The sequence below is a fragment of the Delphinus delphis genome, chromosome 16 (genome assembly GCF_949987515.2).
Source record: "Delphinus delphis chromosome 16, mDelDel1.2, whole genome shotgun sequence".
NCBI lineage: Eukaryota > Metazoa > Chordata > Mammalia > Artiodactyla > Delphinidae > Delphinus > Delphinus delphis.
The window spans coordinates 30431446-30449214 of record NC_082698.1 but is presented as its reverse complement, the minus strand read 5'-3'; the positions used below and the strand labels follow the sequence as shown (position 1 = coordinate 30449214).

Below are 17769 nucleotides of genomic sequence, written 5' to 3'. Positions count from 1 at the left end.
AAGCGCAGTTAAACACCACTCATGTGTCCAGCCTCCTGTTTCTGAAAATGGCAATGAGGGGGACCAGGTTGGGGGGGCAGGTCTTCAGCTAAAACTGTTTCCCTTAGGCATCACTAGACACAATCCTGTTTTGCCTGCCCTTAAGAAAAACAACCGTGAGCTGACACATCATGCCCTGGGGAGAGGCAAGAAGCGATGGTGGCTGCTGGCAAGGCCCTCCAGACACCTGGGTGGGCTCCTGAATTTCTGGGGTTCTTTGGGTGATCACGGAATTTAATATTGAAGGGGACTCTAGGGCTGGCTAGCCTCACGTGTCAGCATCTGCACTTGGCATTGGTGGTAAAGAATGTAGACACACCAATAAAACAATATTCTGAATAAAAAACCCTTCTCCCTAAATGGAAACGAGAACCATTTTCACCAGGCCTTTTTACAGAGCGCTGGCGGGCATGATTTGTTCACCCTGAAGGGCTGCAAAAACTTCGAAAAGAACAGAAAGGAGTGATGCTTCCATGTTAACAAAGCCCCAATTTGAGAGCATGAAAGATCTAGAGGCACATTCTTGCGGTATAAGAGGCAACACAGCATCCTCGGCGCATGATGTGACACACGGGGGGGGGGGGGGGGGGGGCAATGGCTACATCATTAGGAGGCGTCTCACCCCTTCCCTTCTGGGTGTGAGCTGATACTCACAATAGGGAATCAGAACAGATTGAACAGGGCCAAGTCCTCCCTGTTAGAGTCAAAACAGATGACTATCAATACCTACACCTTAACAAAGCCGGATGCGCTCAGAGTTAAATGAGCTGTGAATACCAGCATCGTTCTAGCCTGGACCAAGTGGATGCCCAGCGAAGTCAAATAAGAGACAAAGGAACCTTTTCGCTGATTAAGCTCCAGTCCCTTGGTCAGCACTAAAAACAGCTGCGTTTTTATTTCTTTAAAAGTAATGTTTTCCTTCTCCTGAATAATAAAGGGAATTCCTCACAGCACCTGTCCATCAAGAAACAGTAGGTGTTAACGGATGCACTTTGGAGAGAGGCACTGTCTTCATGACTCATTTCTTTCTTGTTGGAAAGAGAATTTTCAGAATCTGACATAATTTTCAGAATGTCAACGACATTTGGTTGCCCAATTATCTTTGTTTGAAACAAACAAAAAAATCAAACTACAAATCATCAAAAAACACCTTTGGAAAATTTTGCTCTAATATATTCTAAGCATAGAATGAGGATAAGATGCTGGTTGATGGGTAATGGAAATGTAACTGTTTTCTTTTGTTCCCTGCATTTCCTACTGTTAAAAAGACTACAATTTGTCTATCAAGATAAATACAGGCTTAATATTTCTTGCTGGTTTACCATGTGCAAAATGTGGACCAAAATCCCAGCAGGCCCTGTCACTGGCATCATTTTATTTTATCCCTGCTCAACAATCTTGGATAGGTCTTTATTATGCCCTCTTTCCAGATGAGAAAACCGAGTCTAGGCAAGATTAAGCGACTTGCCCAGGTCAACTAGGTAGTAAGCAGCAGAGCTGTTGGATTCCAGAGTCCAAACTCTTAACTTCCGTGTTATGCCTAATCCCCAACTCCCGGTTATTTTGGCAGCAGAGAATACGTAGAAAATCCGAATGTTAAGTGCCCCATGGCTTCCCCAAGTCGGGGCCTCAGGGACACCTGCACCTTCAGAAATGCACAACCAGCACCTGCATGCACCTTCTAACACCAACAGATGGCGCTTATCAGCAAGGGACGCACTCCTGCAGGGAGCCCAGGGGACAGAGCCATTTGCAGTCTGTGGTCAATGTTCAAATAACCAGTTGTCCATAGCCTTCCCTTAGGGACAACTGAGGTCTCATGCCATCTCCGGCTGGCTGTGAAAGATGTTATTAAAAATCATCGAGAAATGAGTGCCACCCTTTGCTCACACAGTTTACTGCAAGGACCTGCCAAAAATGATTTCTTGTTCTCTGTTTCCTACCAACGGAGCTGATAACTTGTAGGAAACTGGTTTGTTTTTTCTAGTTGCCTTTAGAAGAATAAGACATTCAGATAACCAGGTGAAGTGACCACATTTCAATATATCTGACACAGAAGCATGGGGAAGTTTATGTTTGAACACTGTAATTGCCATATGTGCGTTTGCCCCTGTGAAATGCAACTGTTCATGTCTATTAGTTGTGTTTTTTTTCACATTCCCTTTTTTTTTTTTCATTTCACGAGCAGTGGGAGGGAAAAAGCCAGGCTACCCACCAGCCGTCAGATTCTCATAGCTTACACCCACCTCCCACTTGCAAAATCAGTGACCACACAAGCACCCGTCAACACTCCAGACAAGCCCTAGACCATATCTAACTGATCCGATACTTCCCATGCCTGACCAATCATGGCAGGCTTGTAATAAGTTGGGTGGATGAATCCATCCATCCATCCAGAGGGGAAGCCAGGCCCGCCAAGCTGGGAAGGAGGGGTGCCTCTCAGCCAGGCAGCAAGGCGAGAGGCCGTCTCCGGAACTCCCACGTCCCTCAGGAGGGACACTCACCATGGGAAACTGCAACGACTCAGGAGTCTAAGACTGGCTGCTGCTCTGCAAACATCGACCAGGAATCACCCTAAGGATTCTCGCCTGCAGCAGACGCCTAGTAGAGGCTCCCAGTGTGTCCCCACCTGACATGGCACCCTTTAATAATGCTCTAGACCCATCCCTGGGAACAGATATGCCTCCTTTCTCTTCTTTCCTAAATGATTCCTAAAGATTATGAAGAGGAGAGCTGGTCACACACACACAAATAGATAAAAAGTCATTTTGGTGTTTTGTTCTGTTTTCCAAGAAAAGAGTATTGACGTGGTCAAAAACGGTTGGTCTGTGACAGAAAACTAAAATCACCACCCACAAGCCACTGTTCTGGACTCCAGGATGCCCTGGTTGTTTGGGGAACCTCATGGAAACCATATAAGTCCAGGTACAAACTGCTAAATGGCTTCCTCCAAAAGGCCCCGGGTAATAAACACTGTCTCCTTTGACAACTGACATGTCCAAAGGATTCTCTGAGAAATGGTGGGCAGAGTTCCTGCTGGAATGGTGAGTTGGCCTGTGTGCTTACGGGGCATCGGGCCCTTCGCTCCCTCTCGTCGGCTGGGGACTCTCAAGACTCAGCCTGGGTGCAAAACCTCTCACAAGTGAGGGCCCCAGGGTACCAACCACGGGTCTCAGCACTGGGCACACCATCCCTCCGCTACGCATGCAGCAGGTGGCAGTGATGGAAACCTTCTCTACGCTCACTCCTGGCACTCAGCCTGGGGCTCTGGCTTCTGCAGAGAACAGCTCTCCTCTTCCTCTCCATCCTTTCCAGGGCCCTGCGGGGCAACAGAACCCCAGTGTGGCTTTTTCCCCTTCCAGCCATCCCTTATCCCTGGGAGCGGGAACATCTCTGGCGGTGGCTTTGGAGAGGTGATGGAGTGGCCGCTGTCTCCCTGCCAAGGGGAATGTCACGCCACCAGAATTTATGTGCCAGCTTTCCTTGTACCAGCTTTTCCCAGGTTACCTCCCCACCCATTACTACCCCATTAGTTGCCATGTGTTTTCCCCTAACTGTCACCAGCCCACACTGCCTCTTTGTTACCCCTCAGCTCTGGGGCCAGCCCCTTCCCAAGCAAGGGGTTGAGCTTAAACTCCACATTGTGAAATATTTCCTCCCTCTCTCTTGTCCCTCTTCGCCAGCCTCCCCTGGGCCCCAGAGCCTTTAGTAAAACAAACCCGCCAAAAGGCATTCTCTGCTCTGTTTGCACAGCACGAGTGGGCCCCCGAGTTGCCTGGCGCCCCTCATCTTCCACCAACACACTTCCCCTCCTTATTGGTATTCAGTCAATACCTTCCTTTCCTGACCCTTCCCTGCTTGGCCTCTGAAATCTGCCGACAGAAGGGCCTTTGTTGAAGGAGCAGAGGGGTGCAAACACCAGGGCTCTCAAGACACCGTGTGGACTCCAAAGGGGAAATGAGTCGTTGCTCAATGGGGGCCCGGAGAGAGTGGTTCCTCTGAGCACCTCCAGAACCAGACTCTTCCTGAGGACAAACCTTCCGTGTCTTTTTACAGATCTGACACCATTTCCAGAGCTATTCGTTGATTTTTATTGTTCCAAAATTGATTCCAAAATGTGGACCAGAATCTGGGGTCTGGTAAATACTTTGTTACACAATTCGCTGGAAGCACTTAGGTATGAAGCATGGCTTCCAACACTGGGGCTTAGGTGAGGGGCCTCCCAGGCTTCCACCGTCTGCCAGTTTCATGTGTCTGCGAGCAGATGAACGGTCCCAAACACCATTTGGACCGGGCCTGTCCCCTGCTTACAAGTCCTGTTTGTGTCCCTGGTTAGACCACTCTGCATCTAAAAGCACCCCAAGGCCGTCAAAACCAGGCTCTCCCAGCATCTCGGGCATGCGATCCTGGCAGATGTGGAGTCAGCCCCTCCTTGAACTCTTCCAGGGATGAAGCACCGGGCAGAGCAGCCCACCCCTCAACAGCCCACTCTTCAGGAAGCCTGCCTGATACAGAACAAAGTCCACTTCCTCTTATCTTCTGCCCGCTTCTGGAAGTCATGCTTCTGGAGCAAATCGGTCCCTTGTCCTCATGACAGCCCTTCACATAGATTTTTAAATTACTCTCAGGGTTCCTCTGTATTTGTTTTCATCACACCAAACAGCCCAGGCCCCTGGACTCCATCTCACATGAAACAGTTTCCAGACAGCTCCCGAGGTTAGCCACCGTCCTCCAGAACATGTTTCATGTTCTCCCCACAGCCTCCCACAATAAAACACAAATAAATAAATAAAATACATAATTTTACACAATAAAACACAAATCCTAGTACTGAACACTGTTCTCTGGATGTGCTCAAATCAGCAGAGACTAGAACAGGCCTATCCCCTCCCCTGGAGAGGACACTTTGCCTCTATTAGTTTAACCTAAGACTGCATTCACTCTTTTAGCCACCTTACTCCTGAGTCATCCTCAACTTGAAGTCACAGGCTTTTTTCATAACAAGTGCTGCTAAACCAGGTCCCCCCCCGCCTCAACGCTTTCACAGTCAGCATTTCATTTCACCTCATTGATTCCCACCTAGCTCATGGAGATCTTTTTCAGTCTTACTTCTATCATCGTGAGTATAACGGCTATCCCTTTGCAGCTTTGTGCCACTTGCAAATCTGTTGAGCATCCCTTCTGTATGCTCATCCAATTCATTAACAAGAATGATAGAGCAGAGTCCAGAGAAACTAATGACTTGTCTAAGGTGTCAAAGCCAGATAGGGACAGAACCAGATCTAGAACACAAGCACCCTGGCTCCCAGTCCAGTACTCATTTCTATCACACTCTGCCAAAAAGTCTCCAGGACCCCTCAGATGGCTCTCTCTCCAGCCATCTATCATACCTACCTCCTTATTGGTCCATCCCGAGAGGCCCTGACTATAGACAGGAAAGTATGGTCAGGGCTGGATTCCTGGGAGGAAGATGGGGAAACTGCCTCCTGGCTGAAGGATCCTACTTCGTTAAATCATACCAGCTTCTTGCAGCTATAGCTCTGTGCTTCTCCAGGGAAGCCTCTGGAGTAGCCCACCCAATAGATCAGGCCAAGCAGAGCTGGAAGCGGCAAGGAGATCTAGGAGTATTCCTTCACAAGGATGCCTGGGATAAATGGAATAGAACAAGGGGGACCACAGAGATTCTGGGGATAGATCTGAACCTTGAAAGAATCTGTACAATGGGCAGTCACTTACAGATAGCTTCAGCCCTCTTACAAACAATTCTCACAGATCTGTCCTAGAAACATGAATGCTCCCTTGAAGAATCTGCCAAAGATAATGGCCAGTTAAAGGGCTGACCCTTGGCCCACATCCTTGCTCTAAGTATAACTCTAGAGAGCATACCAAGATCACTGGGCAAACGTGTCAGGAAAACAGGTCAAGATCACTACAAGGATTCCTAATGATCCGAACTGCTCACCAACAAGACTAGCTGTCTTGTGAAGTAGTGAACTCCCCATCACCAATGCGCTTAAGTGAAGGCTGGAGTATATTACTTTCATCCCACTTGAATCCAAAGATCTAAGCTCCCATACCCTCTTTTCTGCCGTGACAGGTCCCTTGTGATTCCAAATAAAAAGCCATCACTGGGCCCAAATAGCCAAAACAATTTTGAAAAAGAAGAGCAAAGTTGGAGGACTCACACTTCCTGATTTCAAAACATATTTAAAAGAGACAGTAATCAAAACACTGTGGTACTAACATAAAGACAGACAAAAAGACCAATGGAATAGATAGAAAGCCAGGAATAAACCCTTTCCTATGTGGTCAAATGATCTTTGACAAGGGTGCCAAGACCATCCAAAGGTGAAAGGACAGTCTCTTCAACAACTGGTGTTCAGAAAACTGGATATCCACATGCAAAAGAATGAAGGTGGGCTCTCATCTCACACCATATTTTAAAATTAGCTCAAAATAGATCAAAGACCTAAACGTAAGACCCAAAACTATAAAACTCCTAGAAGAAAATATATGGGAAAGGTTTCATGAGATTGGACTTGGCAATGATTTCTTGGGTATGACATAGGCAACAAAAGCACAGACAACAAAAGCAAAAATAGACAAATGGGACTACACCAAATTTTAAAACTTCTAAGCATCAAAGGACACAATCAGTAGAATGAAAAGGCAAACTGTGGAATGGGAGAAAATATTTGCAAATCATGTATCTGATAAAGAGTTAATGCCCAGAATGTTTAAAGAACTCCTACAACTCAATAACCAAAAAAAAAAAAAAAAAAAAATATCAAATAACCTGATTTAAAAATGGACAAAGAACCTGCCAAAAAACTTTGGGCATTTTTCCAAAGATGATATACAAATGGCCAACAAGCATTTGAAAAGATGCCCGACATCACTAATCATCAGAACACAATCAAAATCGCAATGACATGTTACCTCACACCCATTATGATGACTACTATCAAAAAACCAGAAAATAGCAAGTGTTGGTGAAATGGTGCAACCACTGTGGAAAAGAGTATGATGATTCCTCACAAAATTACAACTAGAACGACTATATGATCCAGTACTCCCACTTCTGGTGATATATCCAAAATTGTACACTTACAAATGGTTAAAATGATAAGTATTAGGTTATGTATATTTTACCACAATTAAAAAAAAAAAGTTATAGAGGAAAAAAACAAAAAGAAGGTATTAAAGAGGCAACAGTCAGTTTTGCCAGGGGTGGGAGGAACTGAGGAACTGTGACAGGGAGGTAACATTTCAAACAAGCTAAGGGAGAGATGTGGGCCCATCTGTCCCTCCTGCTCAGGTGCAGACAGTGGGAGGAAGGGGAGGAGAACCCTCTGTGGCCCCCTGGCTATCACTCATTCCAGACTCCTCATTCTAGAAGACAGAGCCCATCTACACCTCCTTCCAGGCCAAGATCCACACAACACTCTGTAATTGTGGGGTCCCTGCTCATGGGGCAACTGCACCCTCTCCATCTACCTGTGTCTCCCACACCCTTCAACACCTGACTTTAAACCTACCTTCCCAGAAGACTCCTGAGCAATCTCTTTCTTCTTCCTGTTTCTCTATTTTCTAAAATTTTCTATAATGAAAGGCAGTACAGCATGCTGGGTAAGAGCATGCCGTGCATTCAAAGCCTAGTTCTGCTGACAACTAGCTATGTGATCCATTTACTTAACCCCTCCATGCCTCAATTCTCCCAACTGTAAAATGGGGATAACAATGGCCTAGGACTGTAACAATTAAAATGAGAAAATGCATGGAAATTGTTCGGCACATAAGTGCTTAACAGTTGTATTAAACTCTCTTTTTAAAAAATACTGGAATGATCGCTCAAGCATTTTTAAATGCCTTATTTAACTTAAAAAAAAAAAAGAAACCTCTTATCTTTCTTTGCTTTTCTCTATTTTCCAAATGTTCAATATCACAGCAAAATTATTTATGTAATGTTTGAGATGGTTTTTAAAAATCCTCACTCCCCTAGAAGTTATTCACAGCAGCCCCCTCCTGATCCCTGCTCTGTTCAGAATCTTCTCCATGCTTATGAATTGTTTATTCCGTAACGATTTTATCAGGCTGTAGGAGAGAACTGGCGGCTTTTCATTCCTTTGAGCCCTTGTAAAAGGTCCCCAGCAGGACACGATCCCCTGCGGATGACCCATCCACAGCTCTTGCCCCCAGCCCTCCCCCAGGCCCTGGTTTCCAACTGGCTGTCCTTATTTGTGAAGGCTCACAAAAGTGTGGTTGTGAGGCAGTGGGGGGCAGAGCCACGGCCGGGGCTGTGCTCAGGACATCCATCCATGCTGGGCAAAGTCAGCCACTCTGGCACATGGTCCGTCAATCTCAGGCTGGCTGCCCTCTTCCGCAGAGGCTCCTGGGCCGACCCAGTAGGACGCGTGCATCTTCACTAGAGCTTTGACAGCAGGCACAGATTTAATGATCGGAAAGCACTTTGAGAGCCCAGAGTGCTCCATAATTGCCCACTCATAATCCCCAAATCGCTCTCTGCACGGCAGCAAGAGGTGAAGCGTCTGCCCTGGGGAGGGCTTTGTTCCTGTGGCTCTCACACCAGAACCAAGTTGGGTAGAGACAGACAGGGGCTCTGCCGAAGAGGGGTCCCCACCTAAGACTCAGCAAGCATGCTGGGGAGCAAGGCTTCTCAAAGTGTGAACCAGATGGGGCTTGACAATAATGCATATCCTTGGGCCCTTCCACACCTGTTAACTCAGGGTCTCTGAAGATAGTGCCTGGGGATCTGCATTTTAAAATCCTCTAAGTAACTCCCACACTAATTTGAGTACTGATGGTTTAGAGGTAGGTGCATGGGTCTGGGGTCAGGGGGACCTGAGTTCAAGTCTCAGCTCTGATCCTTATTGCCTGAGGCCTCAGCAAGTCTGACACTAGACCTACAAGATCTAGGTATTCCCTAAAAATAAAATTTTCAAGACTTTCACAGTCATATCAATTTGGCAACACCCTACATGTCCCCTGGGGGCTTTATAGTGAGCACAAGTGGATTAAAGGGGCTGAAAGTAACTCCACAGAGAAACTTGTTTGACCTCAAACTTCCCCAAACCTTCTAACCAAGGAAGCTTCTTTCTATCATTAATGCCAGAAACACCTCACAGACTTAATATCTCACAGACAAAACTCCTGAAATTCCTTTCTTGGAAAAGGAAAGTCCAGGGAGTGAGGGATGGCATCTTAAGGCAGTTGTGGCAGGAAGAAGCCCCATTCCTCACACTTGGGGTCCTCGGCGGGTGGCAAGGACGGTTCAGTTCCGCAGATCTGTTGCCTGGAGTGGACGTGTCACAAAAGCAAGGTCGCCTTCCTGCTTCGGGTAATTTCCCTCAGAGGCAAGACAGATCCATTTTTAACAGCTCTTCATTTCAGCAGAGAATGCCCCCTGCCTCTGATGGGGGCTGGGTACCAGGATGGGACGGGAGGCTTTGTTCTTCTGACCAGTGCTGACAGTTTAATTAAACCCAGCTCGAGACAAGGTCAGTGGGGTCAGGCATTCTTCAACAGGGCTCCAGCAGAATATCACACCCCCGCCTCTCCAGCCACCGAGGCCGGTAATGAATTATCCTGGTCCTTACAGCAGGGATATAAATAAGGGGGAATCAATGCCCTCGGCTGCCCTTAATCACCCACCCCCACCCCTTCCAGGCCCAGCAGAGACACAAAAGGTCAATCTTGTCAGGGCACATATTGGTTTCAAGGCTAAAAAGAAACCCAGAGGAACTGGGTTTCCAGAAGCGGCTTCTGGACTAGGGAAGGGAATGCAACCAGCAAGAGGCGGGATTGCAAGGCAACGGGAGAGACTCCTCCCCAAATCTGGGAGGACAGTGCACAGGCGGCTGACGCTCACGGTGCTCCCCACCCAAATGTGGGTGAAGCCTCGGTTTTGCTGCTATAAGAGGAGGAGGCAGGTTCAAATTTGTCCCTCTAACCTTAGCCACAACCCCTATGTGCATCTGCAAAACAACATCTCCACACCCTCTCATGGGTGGCTATCAGGTGATGAAGCTGATCTTCAACCCAGGTCACCTGCCACCGAGATATAACCACCCCAGGCAGGAGATACGGGTCCAGCCAGGCAATCATTTCCCCCACACACACTCCAAACTGTTGGTAGGTCAGAGGATACAGACTGCTTTCAAAGAGCACTAGTGATAAACCCTCACCTCCTGCAAAGACTGCGCCGTACCTAGCCGTCTTACACAGCTGTCACGTGTTCTCAGCACCGACCACAGTGCCTGGCTCATAGGAGGCCCTCTGTAAATGCTGGGTGAGTGGGTGCGTGGGTGGATGGGCAGGCAGATATGGAAGGTGAGAGGGGAGTTGGATGTGGTGAGGGGAGGAGAAGGGAGGGTGGGTGAGGCATGGGGGGATAGATGGGTGTATGGTAGGTTTATGGGTATGTTGGTAGATGCCTAAGTGGGGGGTGAATGGGTGGGCTTGGTGGGCAAATGAGTAAAAGACTGGAGGGGCAGGCAGATGGATAGGTGGGTAGGAGGGTGTTAGATGGGAGGACCAGTGGCAGGAGATGGAGGATGGAGGGATGGGCGGATTAATTGATGGGTTGGTAGATGGGTAAATGGGAGCACAGATGAGAGGGAGGCTGGCTGGGTGGTGGGTAGATGATAGGTAGATGGGTGTAGGAGGTGGGCAGAGGGCGGACGGCTGGGAGGGGGTGGATGATATGGAAGGATGAGCTTTAGCATCAGACAGACCAGGGTTCAAATTTGCCTCAACCCCTTGAGCAGGTCACAAATCCTCTGAGCTTGAATTTCTTCATCTGTAAAAGGGAAAATTCACTGATTTCCTGAGCATCTACTGTGTGCTACCGAGCTTACACCTGACCTGAGAGGGAGTTACACCTCTCTTGAATCCCCACGAAAGGCTGTGAGGCAGACATTATTATCTTTATCTGATAGAAGAACAAATGGGCTCAACGGGGTTCAAGGAAGTGGCCCAACATCATTTATCTAGTGTTCACTTTAACTCAGACAACAGAGGTTTTCCAGTGCATATAAAAACTGTGAGGTCTCCTACCATAAAAATATTATACTCTTTTTATCCAACACCTGGGAAATATAAAAAAGAAAAAGCCACCCAGAGATAACCCCTGTTGGCATTTTGTAGTCATTTTCCTGTGCATGCTTTAGAGTAATTTGTTTAGTGACCATATTGTCAAAACAATTTTGCATCCTGGCTTTGGTATCACAAACATTTATCTGTGTTACTTTGTCTTTCATAAAGGCCGTTTTTGATGATGATATAAATTTTCCATCAAGTGTATGTACCAACATTTACTTAACCATTCCCCCAAGGTGGGGCATTTCAGTTGTTCCATATAGTTTTCAATATTCCATATTTCAACATTCTGAGTTATGCTGCAATGAACATGTTTGTGGTCATATTTTATTGACTTTAGGGTCAATCCCCAAACGTGAGATTTCTAGGTCAAGGTTTAAGCCCATTTTCAGACTTCTTATGGTCCCTTGAAGGCCTGGTGTCTAACTCCAACCCTATTACCAAACTACTCTGTGGTCCAGGACAAATCACCTCTCTGGGCCGCACGTCCCAAATGTGGAAAGAAATGGACTAACCCAATACGTGGAGAAACATTGGTGAGGAATAACCAGCAAGAGGATTTCAACTGCCGAAGCTACACAGACAAAATCAGTTGAAACGTGGGCCACACCACCTGATGTGCTTTGTGGCCACACCTTACCCTGCACATTTGGTCTCCCTCAAACTTGTTTTCATGCTGATTTAACATACGGCCTCTGGTGGAAAAAAAAAAAAAAAAAAAAAAAAAAAATCCATGATTTGCTCCAGGTGGAAAGTATTAGTAACGGATCCCTCAAAACAGAAGAAAGGTCACCAGATGAGAGGCCAGAAACGCCAAGCCCTGCATCGTCTCTTACCCTCCTCCTGAGGGTAGGCCCCAGAGTGTGACTACACCAGGAGGTCCCATAGCCGCCAGCACAGCTCCTTGGCCCAGAAGTGAACTCCTGACCAAGCATGGGCCAACCAGCATCCTTCCCCAGAAATCTGGGCTGGGACTGGAAACTCGAGGAGATCTGAGCTCCAAGGTCACAGGAAGTAGGAGGGGAGTAAGCACGGTGGCCAACCAAAGTCATGGTGGAACTGAGATGTTGCTGGTAAACCCAAGACACTGGTTTGCGGGGAGGAGTGGGACAACAAGGTAGACAATCAGAAAGAACTAGAAACATCCCTCACACCCTTAGTCCCAGCTGTGCCTCACTTCCTGTCATGGGAGCCCGTGAGTCTGCTGCTTGTGCCTTTATACTACCCCGCCCACCCCAACTCACCAGCCTGCAGGGGTCCTGTTTCTGGAACCAGGAGTGCCCGAGTGCTCCTCAGCCAGACCACTGGGAGAGTTATGAGAGATGTTTTGGAATGCCAGATGCTCAGGTCGATGGATTGGGGGGGGGAGGGAAGGTAAAGAATATTAGCAGGGCTTCCCTGGTGGCGCAGTGGTTGAGAGTCCGCCTGCCGATGCAGGGGACACGGGTTTGTGCCCTGGTCTGGGAAGATCCCACATGCCGCGGAGCAGCTAGGCCCGTGAGCCATGGCCACTGAGCCTGCGCATCCGGAGCCTGTGCTCTGCAACGGGAGAGGCCACAACAGTGAGACGCCCGCGTACCGCAAAAAAAAAAAAAAAAAAAAAAAAGAATATTAGCAAATAAGTCTTTAAGCACTTGCTCCTGTACCCTTCCCTATAACCATCACCAAGGTGAAAAATTCAGGGCCCAGACAACAGGGACAAACAACCAGATCAATAAAAAGGTTTATTTAATCATTTCCTCCCAGAATGTGCCCTTTTTGAGATGACCTGAACTGGAGAGGCATCAGGAAGTACTGCCCCTGGTCATGAATTCACGTTCTAGGCTGCTATAAGCGGGGCATGCTGCACAGGAGTCCTCCCCAAAGTCCCATCAGCTTGCACTCCTATGCTTAGAGGTGGACTTAAGAAATAACGAGAGGAAACAAAAAGACAACCTATGGACTGGGAGAAAATATTTGCAAACGATGCTACTGAAAGAGATTAATTTCCAAAATATACAAACAGTTCATACAGCTTAATATCAAAAAAACAAAACACCCGATCAAAAAATGGGCAGAAGACCTAAATAGACATTTCTCCAAAGAAGACATACAGATGGCCAACAGGCACATGAAAAGATGCTCAATATTGCTAATATTAGAGAAATGCAAATCAAAACTACAACGAAGTATCACTTCACACCAGTTAGAACAGCCGTCATTAAAAAGTCTACAAATAATAAATGCTGGAGAGGGTGTGGAGAAAAAGGAACCTTCCTACACTGTTGGTGGGAATATAAATTGGTGCAGTCACTATGGAGAACAGTATGGAGGTTCCTTAAAAAACTAAAAATAGAGCTACCATATGATCCAGCAATCCCACTCCTTGGCATATATCCAGAGAAAGCTCTAATTCCAAAAGATACATGCACCCCAATGTTCATAGCAGCACTATTTACAATAGCCAAGACATGGAAGCAACCTAAATGTCCATCAACAGATGAATGGATAAAGATGTGGTATACACACACACACACACACACACACACACACACACACACACACAATGGAATATTACTCAGCCATAAAAAGAATGAAATAATGCCATTGCAACAACATGGATGGACCTAGAGATTATCATATTAAGTGAAGCCAGACAAAGACAGACAAATATCCTATCATATCACTTACATGTGGAATCTAAAAAAAATGATATAAATGAACTTATTTACAAAACAGAAATAGACTCACAGACAAATAGAGAACAAACTTATGGTTACCAAAGGGGAGAGCAAGGGGTCGGAGGAGAGATAAACAAGAATTTGGGGATTAACATATGCACACTACTATATATAAAATAGATAAACAACAGGACCTTCTATATTCAATATCCTGTGATAAACCATAATGGAAAAGAACATGAAAAAGAATGTGTGTGTATATATATAGATATAGATATAGCTACAGATATAGATAGATGGATAACTGAATCGCTTTGCTATACAGTAGAAATTAACACATTGTAAATCAACTATATTGATACTTCAATTTTCTTTAATCGTTAAATAAAAAAAAAAAGAGGAGAGCTAAAGAAAATAGTCTCCCTATACCCAGACCCAGCTATGCTCCTGGATAAGGAAAGGCTTAGAGTTAGGGGCCAGATGCCTGGGAAGAAAAGGCAATAAGTGTTAGAGAAAGATTCTGGCTATAGAGCCTAGAAATACTCCTTTGCCCTTGGAGCCAAAGGGCAACCAAGCCTTCCATCGGGGGGGGGGGGGGTCCTTCCTCTAGAAGTCCCTCTGATGACTGCCGACTGGCCCTGTCCCCAAGGCAGCCAGCCCTGGGCCACCGGGGTGAAAACATCCAACATTTCTGGAGGCTACTGCCTGCCCTGGATCCCAGCCCCGTAGGGTGCCAGGAGTAGGAGTCAGGCAGACTCCTGTCCCCTTCAATCACTCTTCTACTCCTTGAATAGAGCTCCTTGTGCCAGCCTTTGGCTGAAGAATCTGGGTATTTAAAATTCATTAAAACGCAGAAGTCCTTTTCTCCAGGACTCCTCTTAAAATATAAAGCCATGAAGAGCACTGGGCAGGGTGTCCAAAAGGGCTTCATTACTGGCCCTGTGGAGGTCGTTTCACCTCTCCAACCTTGACGTTTGTCAGCAGTAAAACCAGAGACACTGTCTGCCCTGCAGGGTCACAGGAGTCAGACAAGACAGCGTGCACAGGAGGACCAGCTCCACCACAGGGCCCTTCACTCACCCACACGTCAGGGACACAAGGAACGTCTGCTGCAGGCTGTCCTGGATACTGTACGTGCTCAATCTCAGTTCAGCCTCAGGAGAGCCTAACAGTGCACAGGTAAGAAAAACTCCACCTGAGTTACACCATGAAAAACCCAGGACTATATGACACTTGACTTCCTACTCCCCTGCGCTACCTCCCATTCCACTAGGGATCCTGGTTCCCCAGACACCGGCCAAGAAGGCAGCCACACTGGCCACACGGTATCACCACTCTCAGGTGGGGGCCCAGGGACATGCAGGGCGCTGATGCCCCTGATGAAAGGTAGACTCAAGTGCTGGAGGGAGAGAGAGAGACCCCTACAGAGCTGTCCTCTCCCCTTCAGCCCTACGAGCTGGTGGAGGTTATGGCGAAAGATGCTGGCCCCTCAAACTGTGAATAGAGCTGGAGGTGACTGCAAGCAAAAGCCGGGAGGTTTGTGGATTTAGATTCACACGATAGGGTCTTGGATATTTTTAAATAAATGAGGGATAGATGGAAACAACCTATGTGTCCATCAGCAGAAGAATGGATAAAGAAGATGTGAAATATATATATATATATAATATATTATATATATTATATATTTATGTATAATATATATTTATATATTGTATATAATATATATTATATAAAAATATATATATAAAATATACAGTGGAATATAATTCAGCCATGAGAAAGAAGGAAATCCTGCCATTTGTGACAACATGGGTGGACCCTGAAGGATTATGTTAAGTGAAATAAGCCAAAGACAAATACTGCATGGTATCACTTATATGAGGAATCTAAAAAAAGTCAAACTCATAGAAACAGACAGCAGAAAAGTGGTTGCCAGAGGCTGTGGGATGGGGAAATAGAGAGGTTGGTAACAGAGTATAATCTAACATATAACATGATGACTATTGTTGATAACACATTCTTAATACAATTGAAATTTGCTAAGAGAGTAGAACTTAAATGTGCTCAAAAAAAAGAAGATAAATATGCGAGGTGATGGATATGTTAGTGAACGTGGCAGGGGATCCTTTCACAATGTGTATGTATATCAAATCATCAGTGTACACTTTAAGTATATTTCAATTTTATTTGTCAATTATACCTTAGTAAAGCTGAAATTTAAAAACAAATTTTAAATTTTTTTAAAATAAAATAAATGAAGGAGGATCAAAGCAGTGCCCAGAGCTTAACAGCAACTAGGCACATGTTCCAAACCCTGGATGGTGAAGGGCATCAATGTGCTGAAGGGAAGGGAACCCAAGCAGGCAAATAATGCTGGGAGAGTGGGGGCCCAAGCTTGAAAGGCTAAGGGGGCTTAAGAGAAGGAAAAAGAAAAGTACAGAAGGAGATCAAGAGAAAAAATGTTCAGGATGAATTTTTGCAGAGAGGCAGAGCTGTGATAACTGCTGCAAGAGCCAGCTCCGAGAAAAGACAGGGCGGAGAAAACAGGAGCTGCTGGGGCCAAGTCAGGACAAAGCCAGCTGCCAGCACGGGACCGGTAACAGCATGGACCTTGTGGACCAGCCCTGGCCCACAGGTTAAAGGGATGTTAGGGTGGCTGCACCTGCTAGGAAGGGTCTTGTGCCTTCAGCAATCAAGGAAGAAAAGTAAGGCACTCACTGTGTGTGCCTGGCACCAAAGGGCCAACCTACCAGTTGTAGGAGGACTGACAGAGAAGCCCCAGTATGAGCCCAAGGGTAGCAAAGACCAGCAGAAGGGATCATCACTGAGGGATCATCTCCATTTCTAGGGAGAGGGCTCCAGGCCAGGAGGAGGAAACAGGAAGAGACTGGAGAGACCATTTGGACAAACTGAAAATTAGAGCTCCGCCCTAAGGACAAAAACTGGAAGGCAGGATCAATGAGAAATTCTGGAGCTGCCTGCAGACCACTGGGCTTATCAAAAGGTGGCAATCATGACAGAGGTGGAAGGAACTAGCCATGTTTAATCAGAGGGGAGGAGATCAAGCTCCAGACCCCACAGGCACGCCTCTCAGCACTCAGGTAGCCCCATGGTGCTGACTCCCACCCAGCCCCCACCCTTCAGTCCTACCTGCACCACCCACTGCACCTCCGGACTCACCTGCACCTCCACCTAGGAGGTGTCCTATACTCTTCTTTAGGGGAGAACCGGCAGCCTCAGCATCTCACACCGTGCTTTGCTGGGCATGCAGAAGGTCCCAACCAATGTTTTTTCAGGTTGTTAATGATGACTAAACCTCCCAACTCAAAATTCAAAAACCTGACAGCCCTTCAAAAATTGAACAAGAGTACTGTACATGGTTGTTCTAGGTACTTACAGAAAGCAAAGCTAGAGAAATCATAAATTATTAGAAAGCAGATTTAGGGCTCAAAGTTAAGAAAATGTTTCTTTTATGCAGATCTGTCCAACAATGGAATTGGTTGCCCAAGGAGGTGGTGAACTCCCCAGCACGAGAAGTAGCCAAGCAAAGATTAAAAGACCATACATACGCTAAGGAGCTGCAGAAGAGAGTCCTCAGGTAATCTCTAAGGTCCTGTCCTGCCCAAGATCCCACAAAATGAAATGTACAGGAGAACAATTACAGACATATCTCGTAAATCATGGAGCAGCAGAATTGGCCACTACCTTTTAAACTTGAAAGAAGTACATTTACAGCAAATACAAGTATGACTTTATGCCACGGTTAATAAGCTCACAGACCTCATTACTCTGAGTTGAAAACAGAAACAGATCCAAGAAGGGCTTATGTGAATGAATATTCCACCCAAGGCAGCCAAAGGCAGCGAGAGATGCATGAGTACGGTCCTCCCCATAAAGTCTGCCATCATGGCTGACAAGCTTGCCCACCCCGAGGACATTCCCATACCAC

General features: G+C 46.4%; 1 protein-coding gene across 1 annotated transcript in view; it reads right to left on the bottom strand.

Moving 5' to 3' along the window:
• The window catches only part of SLIT1 (slit guidance ligand 1), a 171621-nt gene that overhangs the window by 124000 nt on the left and 29852 nt on the right, over positions 1 to 17769 (bottom strand). The window lies entirely within an intron of this gene.